The sequence below is a fragment of the Zeus faber genome (assembly GCF_960531495.2).
Source record: "Zeus faber genome assembly, chromosome: 13".
Classification (NCBI taxonomy): domain Eukaryota; kingdom Metazoa; phylum Chordata; class Actinopteri; order Zeiformes; family Zeidae; genus Zeus; species Zeus faber.
This window is the reverse complement of record NC_137198.1, coordinates 27055996-27064914: the sequence shown is the minus strand read 5'-3', so window position 1 is coordinate 27064914 and position 8919 is coordinate 27055996.

Genomic DNA, 8919 nt, shown 5'->3' with positions numbered 1-8919 from the left:
CTGGAGCCCCACATTGGGTGTCTATGTCCTTGACCAGCAGGATTGCTTGTCAATTTATTTGTGTTGAGTTACCGGCCCCTGCTCAGCGCAAACCAATGACCACACTTGATTAGGAGGCCTGGAAGCCCAATCTGCTCTCTCATGGGGTACAGAGTTAAAAGGTAGTGTTGTGATGAGATATATCACTGTTGAATTTATACTGCATGGCATTCAAGTCCAATCCTGTTAAATAACTAGCCACATTCCAGATGGCACTTGGACCCTCGCATGCAGAATACAACTGATTAGCAGCCCATTGCCTTAACCTCTAGACCACCTCATCAAAAATATCCCTGTGTAACATCCTTCATCATTTCACATAAGTAATGAGGAAAATACATTTAAAGTTATTATAACTTTAAATCTTTAAATGTTATAGAGTTATTTTTATAGTGAGACTACCTTGCCAAGAACATGACTTTCATTTAAAAACATTTTATTTAACAAGACAGACAGGGGACTCTGGTGGAACTTGAAGCCACAACTATCACCTAAATCACTCAGCCACCTCATCTGAAGCGGCTTTGTCCATCCTCAAAAAAACAATGTCCAACACCTTTCATAATTTTGCATAAGTACTGATTAAAATCAATTTCATGTACAGACTTCTTTTTACAGTCAGGTACATTGCCATGGACATGTGACTTCCATGATTAGAATTGTGTAAGGTTTTTTAGAGTCAGCTACGTTGCCAAGGACTTATTACTTTCATTTTAAGAAATGTGAAAAAGGCGACAGATTTAACCCTGCTGGGCCTCGAACCTACAACATCTGCGATTATGAGGTCTAGTGGCCCAGCGGGCTCTCCATTGTGCTACAGAGCCACCGCAACCAGATCTTCCACTAAGATACAACATTGTGGTATGTTTACCACAATACAGTGGCACACACAGTGGCGATAGTGGCGCCGCCACAAGCGGTCGCCTGCGCCGGCGCTCCGGTTACTTTCTTACTTTTTAGTATTTTTTTTCCTTTTTTTATCATAATGTTTGCCAAAAAAACATCAACAATTAACTCATACGACCGCGATGCACTCATGGCTATAAAAATTTCCCTTAACGAACAACTTTGGGACTTTTTATCCGTGGGAGCAGAGTGGCCAGCGGAAATCCTAAGCGGGAACACTCGCAACAACAACTACAACAAAAATGGAGCCGCTGTTCCACGAGCGGGCCCACGGAGGAAGCACCGAGGTAAACGAGGCGGCATTCGGGTCAGAATGAGGACACAACCTTACCGTCCACCTCTGCCAAGCATCCTGCTTGCTAACGTCCAGTCCCTGGAGAACAAGATGGATGAACTTCGAGCGAGGATTCAATTCCAGTGAGACACGAGGAACTGTTGCGTCCTCTGCCTGACAGAAACATGGTTGAACCCACTGCTGCCGGATGAAGCCATACGTCCAGCCGAGGCCTTCTCCGTGTTCCGCGGCGACAGAACGGGAGAGTCGGGGAAATCCAAAGGTGGAGGCGTCTGCCTAATGGTAAACAACCGCTGGTGTAACGCCAACAACACCAAATTCCTCTCCCACTCCTGCTCGCCAAACCTGGAACAGCTGACCATACTATGCCGTCCATTTTATCTCCCCCCGGAATTCAGCACGGTCATCCTTACAGCCGTTTATATCCCACCGCAAGCGGACACCGACGCAGCTCTGTCGGTTCTGCACGATGTGTTGTGCGGATTTCAGAACAGACATCCCGATGCGGCTGTGGTGGTGACTGGGGACTTTAACAGGGCCAACCTTCAAAAAGTTCTGCAGAATTTCCACCAACACATCACGTGTGTCACCAGGGGAGATAGAACTCTAGACCATTGTTACACTCCTTACAAGAACGGACACAAGCCCGTCTCGCTCCCTGCTTTCGGGAAATCAGATCATGCTGCGATCTCGCTGCTTCCTGTTTACAGGCCTCTGATCGCGCGGGATCTGGTGATGACGAGGGAAGTGAAGCGTTGGACGGACCAATCGGAGGCTGCGCTTCAGGGCGCTCTGACTGACGTAGACTGGGACATGTTCCAAACAAGTTCAAGTGACGTCAGCGAGATTACGGAGGCTGTAGTAAGTTTTGTGGCTACGCTCGCGGATGAAATCGTTCCCACGGTGAAAGTTCGGATATTTCCAAACCAGAAACCGTGGGTTGATAAATCCATCCGCTGCGCTCTGAATGCGCGCACGGCCGCTTACAACGACGGTCATGTATCTAGTAACATGGACAATTACAATGCGGCGTCGTACAATCTGCGGAGGGCGGTGAGGGACGCCAAACGGACGTACAGAGAGACCGTGGAGCTACAGATGGAGCGGGGGGACACAAGATGCTTGTGGGAGGGGCTGCGAACAATAACAAACTACAAGAGCAGCTCCTCCCCAGCCACGAGTGTGGACGCCCTCCTGGCCAACCAACTGAACTCCTTTTATGCGCGGTTCGAGTCTGGCAGCAACACCGCTAGCTCGCCGGCTAATTGGTGTTATACCGCTGGGGATGAACGTGCACTCTCAGTGTCCGTGCACGAGGTCAGGAGGGCTTTGATGCGGGTGAACACCAGGAAAGCTGCGGGCCCAGATGGCATATCCGGGCGAGTTCTAAAGACCTGTGCTAACCAGCTAGCTCCGGTGTTCACCACAATATTCAACATCTCCTTGGCTGAAACAGTGGTCCCGTCCTGTTTCAAGAGGTCCACCGTCGTTCCTGTCCCGAAGATCGCCTCTCCAACCTGCCTGAATGACTACCGTCCGGTGGCCCTCACCTCGGTGGTCATGAAGTGTTTCGAGAGGCTGATTAAGGACTACATCTGCGCCTCCCTTCCCCGCACCTTGGACCCGTTGCAGTTCGCGTACCGGCAAAACAGATCCACGGATGACGCGGTCTCCCAGGTACTACACACCACGCTCACGCACCTGGATGGCTAGAAGGGGGCCTATGTGAGAATGCTGTTCATCGATTATAGTTCAGCTTTCAACATCATAGTCCCCACCAGACTGGCTGTCAAGCTGAAGGAGCTCGGATTGAATGGTCCGCTGTGCACCTGGATCCTGGACTTCCTCACAGGCCGCCCCCAGGTGGTCAAGGTGGGGAAGTACATGTCCAGCTCCCTTACCCTGAATACAGGATCCCCCCAGGGCTGCATCCTCAGCCCCCTACTGTACTCCCTGTACACACATGAATGTGTGGCCAGGTCCAGCTCCAACACCATCATCAAGTTTGCTGACGACACCGTGGTTGTGGGCCTGATCACCGACTGCGATGAGAAGGCCTACCGCGAGGAGCTGGCTGACCTGTCACTCTGGTGCCAGGACAACAGCCTACACCTGAACGTCAGCAGAACCAAGGAGCTGATTGTGGACTTTAGGCGGGGATCACAATCAAGGACGCACGCGCCCTTGTGGATTAATGGGACTTCTGTCGATAGGGTGAGCAGCTTCAGATATCTGGGAGTCCACATCACAGAGGACTTAACATGGACTGTACACACCGACACTCTGGTGAGGAAGGCGAGGCAGCGTCTCTACCACCTCAGGCAGCTGAGGAAATTCCTGGTCTCGGTGAGGATCCTCAAGTCCTTCTACTCTGGAGCAGTGGAGAGCATCCTGACAGGCAACATCACTGCCTGGTTTCGGAACTGTACTGCCCAGGACAGGCGGGCCCTGCAGAGGGTGGTGCGTTCAGCTGAACGTACCACTGGAACTACCCTCCCCCCCTTGCAGGAGCTATACACCAGGAGGTGTAGTAGCAGAGCCCGTAGGATCATGAAGGATCCTCATCACCCCAACAACGGACTGTTTCAGCTGCTGCGGTCAGGCAAGCGCCTCCGCAGTCACACAGCGAGAAAAGAGAGACTGAGACAGAGTTTTTTCCCGCAAGCCATTAGAACTGTCAACGCTGACCTCACCAGGGGTCCTAACTGAGCCATACACTAGGCTCCACTACCTACTGTACTGTATGTAGCATTCTGTACCGCATACTGTATTACTGTTCAGGGTTGTTCGTGATGCCGTATTGCTGCGCCGTACTGTTGTATACTGTGCTGTATTATCCCAAACACTACCTCACTCTATTCACATTCACATGCCACTTTATTTCACATTAATTCACATGCCACTTTAAATGCACATATCTGTATATACATAGGCATATTCCTTCTATCTATTCCATTTTATTTCAATTAATTTTTATTGTATTTTATTCTATATATTTTTATCTTATTCTATAAGTATTCCACTTACTGTATTACGTTTTAGGAGTCAGCTAGTCGGTCTATGAAAGGAATTTTCTACTTTTTATTTTATTTTTTATTTTTTCCTAGGACATATTGTGTGCTATCACCGTACGTAATGCAACGCAACGTTGCATTACGTTTCACTGCATATATGTATGAAAGTATGTATATGTATGTGACAAATAAAAAATCTTGAATCTTGAATCTTGAATCTTGCCTCCACCGAACAGCATTCAAGTACGAAATGCGCTGCTGGGACATCAACCCCGGATCTCCTGTCCACTAGACAGGCGCTTTGATCAACTAAGCCACAGTACCTGGCACTACACCCGGAAATAAAGATACATCACTATTAAAAATGCATATTGACCGAAATAACATAACGACACAGCAAATCAATTATCCCTTTAACAAATGTTAAGGCAAACCATGATGTGAATGGGACTTGATCCTCCCTATGCAGAGCACAACAGCTTTGGAGCCCATGCCTTTAACCTCGAGACCACCTCATCAAAAACGGCCATGTGTAACACCCCTTTTCATTTTGCATAAGTTCTGAGTAAAATCAATTTAAATTACAGAGTTTTTTTTACAGTCAGACTACATTGCCAAGGACATTGGAATTTCATGATTAGAATTGTGTGAGAGAAAAACAGACGGACACATGATGCTGGTGGGACTTAACCCACAACTTCTGAATTCCTTGCTTATGACATCTAGAAGTCCAGCACGCTCTCCATTGCGCTTCAGACTCACTTCTGGGTAATTTTTCACCAAGATATATTATTGTTGTATGTATACTGCCTCCAGTGAATGGCATTCAAGTCCAAAAGGCACTTCTGAGACTTGAAGCCAGGATCTTCTGTTTACTAGACAGGTGCTTTGACCAACTCAGCAAACCCACACCTCTTCAGATGAGGTGGCCTCGTGATTAAGGCGGTGGCTACTAATTTGTTGTGCTCTGCATACATTGGTTCAAGCCGCATCCACATTGTGGCTAGTCAGTCAACATTTGGTAAAGAGATCATGGATTTGCCCAAACCTTGGAATTCCTTGCTTATGAGGCCTAGATGTCCATTAGAGCAATAGTATTTTTACTGCCACCACTGAACGGCATTCAAGTCCAAAGGGCGCTGCTGGGAATGTTTAACTTTCCCTTGCATAAGAATAAGAAAGCAAGGTGCCCCAAATCATCACAGGTTAGATGCTTTTCTCACACAACAGCTGAAAGTAGAGCACAAATGCGTTTGTGCTCTTTAAAAGACAAGCTCAGTGCTACAGCACCTGAGTAGCTCAGCCAGCAGAGCATCAGACTTTTAATCTTTAATCTTTTAACTTTATTTGTAGACAACTTTTAAATTGAATTGTAAAGCACCTACTTTCATATGTCTTGCACAACCCTGAGCAGAATGGACAAACTGCTCCATTCAAACATAGCATGGGCAAACGTCCTTACTGATCAATGTATCACCCCTGCCAGGTAAGTATACCAAACAGGTGCCTGCATTCTCTTGTCACACTCAGCAGAAAACAAAAGAAACCAGTTCTCTTTGGAAGACAGGCTCAGGAGAGCATCAAACTTTTAATCTGAGGGTCCAAGGTTCAAGTCCCTGCTCTGCTGAGGAAGTTCACTTCACTTGTACAGAGGGAAGTTGGAGAGCAGTAAAAGTGTCATTCTGCACTAATGCATTACAATTAACAATTCCCATTTGTAAACAAATACTATGAGTGTGCAACATACAATTTAGAAGCTTGGGAATTCCATCACATCCCAATAAGCCTATCCTTTTTTCACACCACACCACAACTCAGGGTGTGTGCGCAAAGGAAGTCTCCCACAACCACAAAATCTGCAGTAAAGATGCTCTGATGGGGGAATTTGGCCAGCAGAGTCGGATGCAATGACATTACCTCACCCTGGCCAAAATTCCTTTCTGACCAATGTATAACCCCGACAAGTTAAGTGTACTTAACAGCTTCTTGGATGTTCTCATGCTTTGCCAGCTGTCCCACCGGTCTGTGGTGTTGTCACTTGGCTTTAGTCAGCCTGTGAAGACTATGCCTTACCCCCACTGCATGGCCAGCAAGCCACAGGTAATATTTCTCAGTTTAATTGAATACTGAATGTTTTAAACAAAATTGTAAAGCCCCTTCTTTAATGGGGTTTGCACAACCCTGAGCAGAATGATAGGCTTGGCAAATCTTTTGTTTGGTCTTAAAATCCCCCTTTGAGAGCCATTGTGCCTGATTGTTAAATTCCAAGCCCTTTGATTTGAAAGAGCATGTTTAATGGAGAATGCAGGCGTTGATCCTGCAACCTCTCGCATGCTAAGCAAGCGCTCTACCGTCTGAGCTAATTCCCCCATGTGAAAAGGGAACATTTCCTTGGGAAACCTCATCATTAAGACTACCTGGGTGCTCACCTCCAAGTGATAGCACATTAAGGAAAGCGTCCGCAATGATTTTGATTTCAACAAATAGTGTGGCTAAATCCTTTCATGAGGAGCCTTACAAGCTCAGACTGCAGAATGCCCCACTTTAAATCTGAGTGTCCAGGGTTCAAGTCCCTGTTCAAACACATTTATTTACAGCAGAAGTTCACAAAATTCATACAGGTAAACATTAGAGAGTATCCCAAGTGTCATTCCCAACTAGATAAGAAAATAAACCAGTTCTCTTTGGAAGACAGGCTCAGGTGAGCATCAGACTTTTAATCGGAGGGTCCAAGGTTAGAGTCCCTGCTCAGGTGTGTTGTTCTGCTGAGGAAGTTCACTTCACTTGTACAGGGGAAAGTTGGAGACTATGAGTGTGCAACCTAGCATTTAGAAGCTTGGGAATTCCATCACATCCCAATAAGCCTATCCTTTTTTCACACCACAACTCAGGGTTTGTGTGCAAAGGAAATCCCCCACAACCACAAAGTGGTTCAGACTTTTAATCTGAGGGTCAAGGTTCAAGTCCCTGTTCTGCTGAGGAATTCACTTCACTTGTACAGGGGAAAGTTGGAGAGCAGTCAAAGTGTCATTCTGCACTATTGCATTACAATTAAAAATTCCCATGTGTAATGGACCACTATGAGTGTGCAACCTAGCATTTAGAAGCTTGGGAATTCCATCACATCCCAATAAGCCTATGCTGTTTTCACACCACAACTCAGGGTGTGTGTGCAAAGGAAGTCGCCCACAACCACAAACACTGCAGCTGAGATGCCCACATTTGGTTTGCACCACCCTGAATGATAGGCTTGGCCAAATCTTTTGTTTAGTCTAGATATCCCCCTTCTAGAGCCATTGTGCCTGATTGTTAAAATTCCAAGCCCTTTGATTTGAAAGAGCATGTGTACTGGAGAATGCAGGCGTTGATCCTGCTACCTCTCGCATGCTAAGCAAGCGCTCTACCATTTGAGCTAATTCCCCCATGTGAGAGATGAACATTTCCTTGGGAAACTTCATCATTAAGACTACCTGGGTGCTCACCTCCAAGTGATAGCACATTAAGGAAAGTGTCCGCAATGATTTTAATTTCAACAAATAGTGTGGCTAAATCCTTTCATGAGGAGCCTTACAAGCTCAGACTGCAGAATGCCCCACTTTAAATCTGAGTGTCCAGGGTTCAAGTCCCTGTTCAAACACATTTATTTACTGCAGAAGTTCACACAATTCATACAGGTAAACATTAGAGAGTATCCCAAGTGTCATTCCCAACTAGATAAGAAAATAAACCAGTTCTCTTTGGAAGACAGGCTCAGGTGAGCATCAGACTTTTAATCGGAGGGTCCAAGGTTAGAGTCCCTGCTCAGGTGTGTTGTTCTGCTGAGGAAGTTCACTTCACTTGTACAGGGGAAAGTTGGAGACTATCAGTGTGCAACGTAGCATTTAGAAGCTTGGGAATTCCATCACATCCCAATAAGCCTATCCTTTTTTCACACCACAACTCAGGGTTTGTGTGCAAAGGAAATCCCCCACAACCACAAAGTGGTTCAGACTTTTAATCTGAGGGTCAAGGTTCAAGTCCCTGTTCTGCTGAGGAATTCACTTCACTTGTACAGGGGAGTGTTGGAGAGCAGTCAAAGTGTCATTCTGCACTAATGCATTACAATCAAAAATTCCCATGTGTAATCGACCACTATGACTGTGCAACCTAGCATTTAGAAGCTTGGCAATTCCATCACATCCCAATAAGCCTATCCTTTTTTCACACCACAACTCAGGGTGTGTGTGCAAAGGAAATCCCCCACAACCACAAAATAAGCAGTCAAGATGCCCACACTTGGGGGAATTTGACCAGCAGAGTCGGATGCAATGATATTACCTCACCCTGGCACAATCAGAGTGCTATGACATAGCCTCACACTGGGCAAACGTCCTGAACAATGTTTCACCCGTGCCATGTAAGGATACCAAAAAGGTGCTTACATTCTGTCACACCCAGCAGAAAACCAAAGAAACCAGTCCTCTTTGAAAGACAGGCTCAAGAACACCTGAGTAGCTCAGCTGGCAGAGCATCAGACTTTTAATCTGAGGGTCCAGGGTTCAAGTCCCTGCTCGGGTGTGTTGTACACTTGAGAAAGTCCCCTTCACTTGTACGGTTTGAGAGCAGTCCAAGTGTTGTCTGCACTGGTGCATTACAATTAATGGTTCTCACTTGTAAAAGGCCGTT